We start from the raw sequence: 12,566 nt of genomic DNA on the forward strand, positions 1-12,566 counted from the left end.
AGGCCCACAAGATTTTGTGGACCATAATGGGCCGGCCCAGCTAAAGGCCCACGAGATTTCGCCGACCATAATGGGCCGGCCCAGCTGAAGGCCCAAAAGATTTTGATGACACTAGTAGGTCGGCCCATTAACAGGCTGCCATGTTTTGGGCCAAATGTCGGCCCATATTTGATCCGGTCCATTAACAGTCTGCCACGTTCCGGGCCTAATAAAGGCCCATATGAGATCCGGCCCGTTAAAAGCCTACCACGTTCTAGGCCAAATTACGGCCCAGATCAGGTCCAACCCTTTGAGAGGCTTTGGGCTAAATTATGGCCCATATCAGATTCCGCCCGTCAACTGGACAATATGCTTTTGGGCCCACTTGATAAAGGCCCATTTAGTAATTTGTCCTGATATTAGTTTCGGTCTGTTAAAGGCCCGTTTAACATTTCGGCACTATATATATTTCGTCCTGTTAAAAGCCCGTCATATAGTTGGGCCTAACTACGGGCTCGTTTGCATCCGGCCTGCTCACAGACGATAATCTGATTGGGCCAAACAAGGACCAAGCCAATTTTGGCCTGTTATAAGCCCATCATTTGATTGGCACAATCATGGGCCGGGGTCTATTTCGGCCTGCTGCCGGCCCGTGAGCTGTTCGACATGTTTCAGGCCCAACCTACTTTTCAGCCTCCTAAAAGCCCATTGAGTTTTCTTGGGAAAATAGGGGCGGTGCTTTACTCGGCCTATTAAAGGCCCGAATCTACTAGTGGGCCAGTTTACATTTAGGCCTGTTAACGGACCAAGATGACGGGGCCCATGATGCGGATCTTACATAGTGATTTGCATGATGGCCCGATTATGTACCGTAATTTTACGGTTTGGCCGGTTTACTGCGAAGACAGGATATATATATACAGTAAAATAACTGCAGCATCGTGAATAAGAAAAAAAACCTAGATTATACAATAAAGAAATTACGGCATATTACATCCACTAGGCATCAAAGTTCGCCACTATGATAGTAAAGCACAAGTAGATAGCAGATTACATACACTGGGCATCAAAGATCGCCACCAGTGCAATTAAACACGCCGACAAAATAATATACAAAACCGACAGCACTTCAATAGAGTTCAAGAAAGGTTAGCCCTGCTCGGGAGCTGCAGCGCAAGTAGCTGAGCAAGCTGATGAGACTGCACTTGTTTGACACTTATAACCTCCTCACTCTGAAAGATAAACAAGCAGACATATGACAGGTTTGGACATATAAGTATCAGTGCTGACAATTCATCACATTTCTTCCTGACGAATAAAGTGACAAAGTTTAAAATAGCATTAACACAATATGGTATTGTTCAGGTCAAGACATGGTAGTAAATGACATTGTGAAGGAGTTGGCAGCTTCACGACACCACTGGATTACAGATCAAGAACTCATAAGTATCAATGGTTAGTGTGCTGTCAATTTATCCCATATCAGATTGGAAAAATAAGATCACTTGCTCTGTATAGTTTAATTTACATGGTATGAAGAAGGAACTTGGTTGTACAACTAAAAACTTAAATTGAGGACAAACTTTTGTTTATGAACTACTCCCTCCGTCCCATAATATAAGAACGTTTTTTACACTACACTAATGTCAAAAACGTTCTTATATTATGGGACGGAGGGAGTACATAATAAACTTTAAACATGCAATTTGATGCAAACACCAAAAATAAACAACTGTTGTAGTCATGCCTAACCAAATATACACAACAAAGTTTGAAGGCTTGAAAAGGACAAACTTACATTATTGGTGAAGGCAGGCTCTATAAAGCCCTTGTCCATGCTGATGGGGGGGGGCAATTCAAGAAGTTTACCACATAATCTTCTTCATAAGCATTGCCTTTATTCTACATTTTGTTAAGAGTAAATATAGATGTGACAATATAAGAAAAAATGGAGAATATTTAAGATAAGATGAAGAGTGATGCTACATAACCAAGTAGCTATAAATGTAAGTACAGTGATACAGGCAAAAGGTACAGCCAAGAGCAATGCTGAGCTAAACTTCTTCAGTACCATCGGTGTTATCTAACCTTATGGTAAGAGTAAATATAGATCTTATGTGTAGAAAATGGAGGGCAAAGGAAAATAAGCTACAGAGTGATGGTACATGAACAACTACCTGTCAATATAAGTACACTGATAAAGGACAGCAGGTACTTACAAGAACAATGCAGAGCTAAAAAAATTCATTGGCATTGGATATATTCTACACTAATGTAACCATTCATATAGATCAGATAATTTGGAGCGAACAATTGATAAGCAAGCTATCATGCATACTGCTGTCACATAATGAACCAGGTATGTATGCAAGTACAGTGATACAGGACAACAGGTACTACCAAGAGCAAAGTAACGGGCAGCATATTTGCGATATCCTGTCGTTCTTTTCAAACCGGAATTCTTTTTCGAGCAGATTTCCTGCAAAAAAGATCTGTAAGGCACATGCGGAAAAGTAGAAGTTCAAATTGTCATGCGATATCATAGACAGTACCACATCCTCGAAACGAGACCAGTGCATAACAAGGTTTTTCCATTCAATGTCTTCTAAATTTAGCATAGGAGACTTCACCAGAATTCATTTATAGACTTGCCATCAAAGTGTGATTTCCTCAGGTAACACCGATACTGCTGCAATGCTTCCTTGAAAAGCGCACGCAAGCTTTGCTCGTCATGACTATCCAGATTGACCCTCGCCTACTTACAACAATGTAATGTAAATCATTGATGTGTTCAATCAGCAGAAAACAGGAAAATAATCACCATGAATAATAGCACTTACACGTAAGTGGGACAGGAAGATGTGAAAATGGTGTTTGTCTTCACTATAATCTTCCCATGATGGGAATATATGCACGTAGTCCCTAACAACATTGAAAGCATTGTCTTTTAAACTGGGAATAACTGGAATGGGGTTCCAATCTGCAGGAATTGGTTGTCTCTGTAGTTGGGATAGGTCTTCGGCCGGTGGACTTGCTGTACTTTTTGCTGGAGTGGGATTTTTCTGTGGTACGACTGGTGCTATGGCAACTGAAATCGGCATACCTTTTGCTGGAGTGCAGGTCCTGTGTGGTGGGGCTAGTGGTGTGGCCAGTGAAGTATGGGTATAGTCTGCTGGAGTCGGTCCTACGTTTTGTGTCACTGGTTGTACAGCCAATATAAGTGGGGTGTTGTCTGATTTCTCCGGCACAACCACATTTTTCAAGGACTTTGCTGGTGCTCCTTCAAGTTCAGCAATCACCCTCTTCCTTTTTGATGTCTGATGCACAAGAACAGCATTTGAGTGAAAAAACATGGTATGATGATAGATGGAATATGTATTGATAATGGATGGGCATGGCATCTTGACATATATGATGAGTAAACTAAGCAGATGGCGTGCAACAAAGTAGAAGAAATGCAAGACAACATATGCAAGATACGAGCAATCAATAAAACCTTGCCAAATTAGAACAGGCACCTTGATGGGTGAACATGACAGGCCATCTGCCTTTGACTCCTCAAGGTTAGAATAGTCATTAGGATCATATTCTGAACAAGAATCTACAGGTGGGGAGCGTATGAGTTTCGTTGCATCCAGAATGGCACTCAATGCCTTGGTGCCAATTTTGTAAGTCATTGCAGTGTTCCACAATATTCTTCTGATGCGCGGATTCTGATATTCACCGTAATTACGTATAATATCTGAGAACCATGAAAACATAAATAGTTGTGAGATTATCTTGTAATGCAGAGGATATTCTAATATAGGGGCGCCCCTGTAAACACTTGTGTGCTATCACTGGATTCTGATGAGAGAGCTCATGTGTGCTGTAATATGGTGTGTGCATTTATATAATCTGGCACAAGTACACAAAAAAATAGGCTCCAGAAGTAAGGATAGTTGGCAAATGATAGGTTCATAATATACTGTATAGAGAGTTTATTGCCAAACCATGATAACAAGAGCACACGGCAACTAGGCAAATCATAGTGTACATAAAAGGGGTACACCATAACCACGATATATAAATCGGGAAAGTGGAACTGGCTTGAAAATACGGTGTTGTATTGACGCTAGTAGTTGAAAGCCTATCGATCACGTACAGGCCAGCTCTATCAGCTGTTGACTGCAGATGTCCCTGCTCCCCTTCCTGACAAGGAACATACTGTACGTACTAAGTACAGAATAACAAAAGAGGAACATGTTAAAGAACAGAAGAGGAAGCATATTCTTGAGGTTCCGCTTCATTGCATACAATGTTGGTTGCCCACTCATGATGAATCACAGCGCCCAAAGAAATGCAATTCCATGCTGTCTCTCTATATGTGGCAATTTCGAACAAGAGTCATTAGGATCATATTCTGAACAAGAGTCAATAGGTGGGGAGCGTATGAGTTTCATTGCATCCAGAATGGCACTCAATGCCTTGGTGCCGATTTTGTAAGTCATTGCAGTGTTTAGCTTCAAGAGTGGACTACTGCTAGTGCGACACAAAGCAGCTACACAGATCATAGTGTAGATATAATGGGAAAACCTTAAGCATCAGAGTAAGATCAGCAAAGTGGAACTTGCTGGAATATATGTGCTAGTATTGCCGGTACGGCTAGAAAGGTTTCGGATACCAGCTCTCTTCAACTGAAGGTGCGGTACTGTTAATATCAGTGTAACTCTCAAAGGCGACACAGCTCCCCGCATTTCCTTGCTATTCTTATAGGATTCAAGTGGGCGGGCCACTACAAATCCTATTCCCATGTTTACAAAATCCTGCGAATCAAAGAGGCCCGAAGAGTTCAAAGTGTCCATCACAACCGACCGTATAGACCTCTACACTGCAAATGTCCCTGCTCATCTTCACTACAAGGAACATACTGTACTACTATCATACTCTCTCCGTTCCAAAATATAAGTCTTGGTACAGATTTCCACTATGGATCACATACAGATGTATCCAGATACATTTTAGAGTGTAGATTCACTCATTTTGCTCCATATGTAGTCCATGGTGGAATCCATACAAAGACTTGTATTTAGGAACGGAGAGAGTACTTATTAAAGAAGAATGGAAGAGGAAGAAGAGAAAGCAGGTTTTGGATAGTAAAATGTTCGTTGCGCAGTGCCCACACATGATGAACCAGAGCGCATTAAGAAAGCAACTCCCTGCTGTCTCTCTATATGTGGTGCACGTGCTTTTTGAAAGTAAAATAGGAACATTAGCTGACCAATTAAATGTTATCTGTTTTAGTAATATCAGCATCATATCAGATTCGTAATTGAGAAACAAGTTTGGAATTATGAGTGGCACATTGTTTAGCTTGATGTATTTATGTCTGCTTGCAAGTCGCGTGACTTTTGTCATTTGGGTCAGTCGACAATTTCAGGCGGTTGGATGAAGATCCTACGTCTCCTAACCCTTCTTCTTCCTCGTCTCTGATTCTTCCCATATAGAACACCGCACGGGCCACCGGCCCCCACCGCCTGTGTTCCTCCGCCATCCCCACCCCCACCCGCGTTGAGTTTTCTTCGTTCGGCGAGGCCCCACCACCGCCCCCCCACAACCACCGTCCCCACCCGAGCCCCTTCGTTCGCACCGGCGAACTCCGGCAAGCTCTGAAAAATCGACTGACCCAATTTTGAAATTTAGTCTACTGTGATTTAACTAGTGTGGAATATAAAAGGGGAAAACCATAAGCATTGGGAGTATAGTGTTGAGCGTGCCATGGCGGATCTGAAGGTGCAAACTGGACAAAGGCAACTTCACAACCAATGTTTGCCTTCAACTAGCAAGTAAGTGATGGACAAGAAATCAGAGTAAGCAGTGGCGATCTATTTTCTTGCTGCGATAAATAAGTTGAGCTAATACGAAAGAGTACCGCCTCTGGTGCGGCGCCGTGTATGCATCTGCTGAGAATTTGACGGTGTTGCGGTAGCGATGGCTGTCGGCGGCGTGGAAGCAGATCTAGGAGGGTAGACGGTGGCGGCGGGGTGCGGTGAACGAGACGGTCGTAGGAGCGGCACCGACAAGGCGGACGACGGCGGGGATGAAGCGAGAGGACGGGATGCAAGGATCCCGGTCCGAAGCCGTGGATGAGAGAGGTCGATCTCTTGTAATGGACGGCGGCATCGGGGTATCAGCTCCGGCATGGTGGAGGAGGACGGCGGTGGATGGGGTGGCGGACGGAGGAGGCTGGGGTGGAGAGGGTGTTTTGGCGCCCACGGAGTACGAATGGGGAAATGGAGGTAGAGAGGAAGGGGGAACCATGTCTTCAGGGCGCGCTTGTCTCAAATGCGAGGAAATTTACAAACTTAGCCCCGTTCCAAATTTCCTACATCACAGCAATATTAGTCAGTTGGGGATAGGACGGTAATCTCGCATACACCGAATATTTGCCGACGAGAGTTTGTTTTTGGTGCCCACCGTGTATGAATCGGGGAGGGAGTCGATTTCGGCCGAGGACACACTGTGTTTTGGCACCCACCATGTATGAATCCGGGTGAGATGCGGTTATGTCACGTTTGAGTGAAATTACAAACCTACCCCTATCGAAACCTATAGAAATCGAGCAGAGAGGCTTTGCATGGCAGGGATAGGCAGTAGTAATTTCCATCTCGCGGATTTTGGTTTTCCATCTCGCAGATTTTGCTTTCGGGCGGTTACTGTGACTTTCCCCGCTTCGTTCAAATTTTGCAGAGTGCACGTTTACCGTGCCAACTCAATTTGAATCCCGTTTGTATTCTATTTTTTTCGGGTGGGATCCATTTTCGATTGGAATAAAATTCTATATACATCATTTTTTTAATATATATACTTTCAAAAGCACAACACCCTTTATACATAAATATGGTTTACAAATGGCATGATCTCAGATTCATAAGGTTGTATCCATTAATTTGGATTTTCAAATATTTGAAACCACTTTATGTTGAAATCCAATGTATGCATTCCTCGCTAATTGTCTCCAATAAATGTGTGTTTCATGCGGGTTTTTTTTACTTCTCAAACATGTATAATGTGTTTCACACACGCAACATATAGTGTAATCCCGTTTAGACATTAATTGCATATAAACCATGCATTGTTTCAAATTAAAGAATCTATGGATCACCAATATTGATGAACTATATAACATTACACGTGTCCCAAAATTCAAATGAATATGCATGTTTGATACACCAATTTGCGTTATGATATTATCGATGTCGTGATCTCCAGTTTAAATCTTTGAATCCCATTTAATCCAGATATTCGTCTCATATAACTATCACTCATGCTTATATAGGACTATCTCTCTAGACCTATACGCGTTCATCGTCTCTCGAGTATCTCTCGTGCTACCAGTATGTCGACAATGATCTTTTATCTTCGTAACACACTGACGGTACTCTCTCCCTCGACCTTCATCACTCTATCTCTCTCTAAGTATATCTCGCTCCCTGCTACATGTCTCTAACTATGATTCTCCATGTGGAATCTCTTTCTCTCACACAAACACAAAACTTTGTCTCCCGTGGTCTCATTTCTCTCTACTATTCCCATGTATGCCACTCTCACACCCCTCATACAGAGATGTCTTTCGCTCCTTAGGTATGAGAACCTACGACTCTTCCTCTTAAATATCTCTTTCTCACACACAAACACAAACTCTGTCTCCCAGGGTCTCATATTTCTCCACTGTTCTCTTGTATGTCGCTCACACAGACTCTCTCCCTAGAGATATCTTGCGTTCCCTCATATGTCTCTCTAGCTATCACTCTTGTTGTGAAATATCTTTCTCTCTCGCAGACACAAAACTCCGTCTCTCGGGATCTCATTTCTCTCCGATATTTGTTTGTATGTGAGTCACATGCACCCTTTGTTCATCTCTCTCACACCCACACACATAAATCAGCCTTCTGATCCACTCGACTCCTATCTCTAACGCACACTAGCTAACATCTTTATCGTTCTATTTATCTGCTTCTCCATCAACCTTCTTTCATTTATAGGTTGATCTCTTTTGCATAATCGTTGTGCCTCACTCCCTCTACTCGCCATAGATGCATGCTCCAGCCCACACCACTATCTCTTAAAGACAAAAACACATGCTCAATTGTCGGGCCTTCTTCCCTGCATTCTCACATGCATGCATATTGTCATACCGATCCGTCTCTCCCATGTCATTGATCTTATGACTTATGTCTTCTTTCTTTTATCTCGATCATGCGCGCGCGCACACACACACACATCCCACGTATACATGTATACCTCTCACACATGCATGTTCAAGGTCTCTATGTCTCCATACGTAGTTAATTACCCTCAACCCTAACGCCACATCGAATCGTGCTCTTCTTGTGTGCACATAACTTCTGCTTGGATGGGTAAAACACACACTCACACTTAACAATCTCCTTCTAGCTACCCCCTCCCCCCTCTCACCCTTCCCCTATATCCCCGAAACCAATAAGACCATCCCTTCGTTTAATTCCCGCCTACATGCACCATTGATATATAGTTGTCTTCCTCGGTGTCTCTCGAACAAACACGTTCTCTCGATGTCGACTCCTCTCACGCGCACACACCTTCTCTTCCCTCTCTACGGGCATTTTCTCTCTCGCACCCCATCGTTGGTGGCCTCTGCCATACACATCACCTCTCTATGATGAAGCCATGCACACTTAAATTACATCCGCCACCGAGGACCCCGCGACACACACACACACACACAAACACACACACACACGCGCACGCACCCACCCACCCACCCACCCACCCACACACACACACTAAGACTCCATCACACACACGCGCGCACACACACACACACTAAGACTCCATCTCTCTCTCTCTCTCACACACACACAAACACACACACACACACTAAGACTCCATCTCACACACACATGCTCTAGGCGGGGCATTTGTTCCTACCACCCTTCATCCAACCTTACCCGTATGATAAACAATCACCTTAATTTACTTGTATAACATGGACAAATTCCACTTTACTTTAGTAGTTAGCAAACTTATCATCTGTACCCTTATAAAAAACCGAGTTGGCGATGATGGTGTGCCTGCCATCTTGTAATATAGACCGTCTGATCTATATCTAACGGATAGAAAGCAAACCATGATAATTTTACAAAAGATACCCGCACCTCTCTCCAGATCCTTATCTCCCACAACCTCATTGCTGAGCAATTAAAAAAGAAAGTCTCTAGAACAATCTAGCATGGTGGCCGCTGCCGCCTGCCGGCGCCATCCATCCCCATGCCTCCGCCCATTCCGACCACCAGTCACCACCACGCTCCACTCCTCCTCACCTTATCTCTCATCTTTCATTTTTTCGATGACATTCTCGAGATACCAGTTTTCCGATAAAATTCTCGAAATATCATTAGTTTTTACACATGGGATTACTCCTGCATGGATAAATCACAATAGGTGTTTTGTAAAAAAATGCATATTGATGTTCCGTGCAATGCACAAGCATCTTGCTTGTAATTATATAACGCAAATCACGAGCAGGAAGTGACATTTTTTTACACAACCACATTAACATGGCCACGTAAATCACTAGCTAAAGTAAATACCATTATACTTATATCCCGATGCAAAAGGTTGAGTACATGTCCGAAGAGTAGAGTCGCACACACGCACTCTGTCTCTCAGAATCTCACACACACACACACACCAGTTACGTGACGCCCACTTAAGCAGACACGTATGTTACAATTTTTGCACCCGCGGGTACACGTGATGCTGCACATTTATTTAAGCCGGATGGCGAACCCAAACAGTAGCTGCATTCATTCCCCTCCCACCGCCTCTTCTCTGGTCGCCGTCGCCCGATAGCCATGGCCCGGCCGAAGGTAACAACATACGCCATACTCCCGCCGAAGCGGCGCTTTAATCTGGAAATTTTAGTGGTCATGCATGCATATTTTTGTGCTAGCACTCCTATATAAGGGTTGACCGGTCGCTTCCCGCGGATGTGCGCGGGCGGTGGAAGAGGAAGGAGAAGGGAAGCGGGCTGTGGAGTAACATTTTTTACCACAATTTATTAGGAAATTGAGTGCAATAATTGAGTAGTTTTGCAAACTACCAGTACTACACCTGAAATGGTTCAAACCTATACTCCCTTGCCAGCGCGCGCTTCCCGTGTGAAATGGTCAGTGTCGCCCTAAAGCGTCAGTGCCGCATAATGCCCGACCAGAACGGAGGCAACCTCTCACTAGCACCGGCTTTGAAGCGGCGCGACGGCAGAGAGAGTGCCGCTTCCTGGTGCACGCGACTGATCCGCGTCGAGGCTGGCCATAGGCCCTGTTTGGATCCATGGGTTAGAGTTAGTTTGAGCTAGTTGGGGCTCAAATAGCCCTAAAGTATCCAAGCATGAGGGTTTAAATTGGAGCAAGTTGCACCGAACCCACCAAAAAAAACTATCCCACCCAAGAGGTGCTAATTGGAGATAGTTCTCATTGGGACCACTGAAAAATCACTTTTCTCTCTCCATCAAGTGCATTATTGTCAATCTAACCCTGTCACCCAAACACCACTTTGGCTACAGTTAGTTCAGGGTTAGTCATGAGTTAGTCTAACCTCTAGCTAAGTTAGAGTATCCAAACAGGAGCAGTATAGGACATGCAAGTTGCTCAAAGCATACAGTCAAATTCGTACATGAAAGGATTTTTTTTCTTTTTGAAAACGGAACGTGAAAGGAATTTTTTTTAGAATGCTCTTGGCATGTCGCTAACATGTGATGAGTTAAGCGACCTCAATAGACGGCAAAAATGCCAGCCCGCCACACTTTGAGAGAGACGAGGAGGGAGAAGCGATACGGGCTGCTGGATTAGTAGAGATAGGTGTCGCACGGAAGCCAAGAAATATGGTGATAGCGTGGGTTAGCCATGTACTAGTATGATGTAACTACACTTGGCTGCCGTGTTTCGTACTCTTCCAGTCCACCGTGGAGATTATTGGTTGATTTTATATCGCTGAATAATATAAAATATTATGAGTGCAGACGCTCCACCACGAGGTTCCTTGCTCCTTCTCGGTCGTCGGGAATCTATGTTCTTCCACTCTATTTTTTACGTGAGCTTTGTTCATCCTTTTGCCAACACGCGAGACATCTAGCATCAAGGTGCACGTGTCATGCAAGGATCGTTCCATCTATATGAAGAACACGTGGGACTGGAACTACGAGACGGACGTGTACCCAGGAGTGGACGTGCGAACCTGTGTAATGTAGCGCAGTAAGTGAAGTAGAAAGGCACAAATAGTATGAACATGCATGGCATATAGGCATTTGTCTCTTACTACCACTAAATGTTGTACGTGCAATGCCCGGTGATGTTATGGAGTACGTGACAAAGTACTCTACTACTACTATATTAATTGGAGGTACATATTAGGTTTTATATTTGTTTACGCGTATGCACCGAGACCTTCGAACTAGACGTGTCTTTCTCTCTGGGTCGCACTTTGTATAGTTCATACCACTAGTACAGTAGTACTACTATGTGTGGTCTCCAACCCAGAAGTGGAGACGCTCTACCACGCTGTTCATGTCCCACTCCTTTCGCTGACGTGTGGGACATCCAGCACGTGCCGTGTGTTTGGCACTCCTTCGTCGTAAGGGTTGAAACGCTAGCATTCATCAGAAATAAAAAATAAATATAAATCACCAGTGATACTATACCACGTGGTTTCCTTGCTCCTCGATGTCGGAAAGAATACTTCCGCTCGCCGACATGTGGGACGTCGACCATCCAGGTCCACTTGCCATGCCCGCAGAACTCCAAAAGAGAGTCACCCCGGTTGTCGTGCCGCAGTAATTGTTGGAAATATGCCCTAGAGGCAATAATAAAATGGTTATTATTATATTTCCTTGTTCATGATAATTGTCTATTGTTCATGCTATAATTGTGTTATCCAAAAATCGTAATACATGTGTGAATAAATAGACCACAACGTGTCCCTAGTAAGCCTCTAGTTGACTAGCTCGTTGATCAAAAGATAGTCATGGTTTCCTGACTATGGACATTGGATATCACTGATAACGGGATCACATCATTAGGAGAATGATGTGATGGACAAGACCCAATCCTAAGCATAGCACAAGATCGTGTAGTTCGTTTGCTAGAGCTTTTCCAATGTCAAGTATCATTTCCTTAGACCATGAGATTGTGTAACTCCCGGATGCCGTAGGAGTGCTTTGGGTGTACCAAACGTCACAACGTAACTGGGTGACTATAAAGGTACACTACAGGTATCTCCGAAAGTGTATGTTGGGTTGACATGGATCAAGACTGGGATTTGTCACTCCGTATGACGGAGAGGTATCTCTGGGCCCACTCGGTAATGCATCATCATAATGAGCTCAAAGTGACCAAGTGGTTGGTCACGGGATAATGCATTACGGTACGAGTAAAGTGACTTGCCGGTAACAATGTTGAAAAAGGTATTGGGATACCGACGATCGAATCTCGGGCAAGTAATGTACCAATTGACAAAGGGAATTGTATACGGGATTGATTGAATCCTCGACATCGTGGTTCATCTGATGA

Source organism: Aegilops tauschii, chromosome 6 (assembly GCF_002575655.3).
Source record: "Aegilops tauschii subsp. strangulata cultivar AL8/78 chromosome 6, Aet v6.0, whole genome shotgun sequence".
NCBI lineage: Eukaryota > Viridiplantae > Streptophyta > Magnoliopsida > Poales > Poaceae > Aegilops > Aegilops tauschii.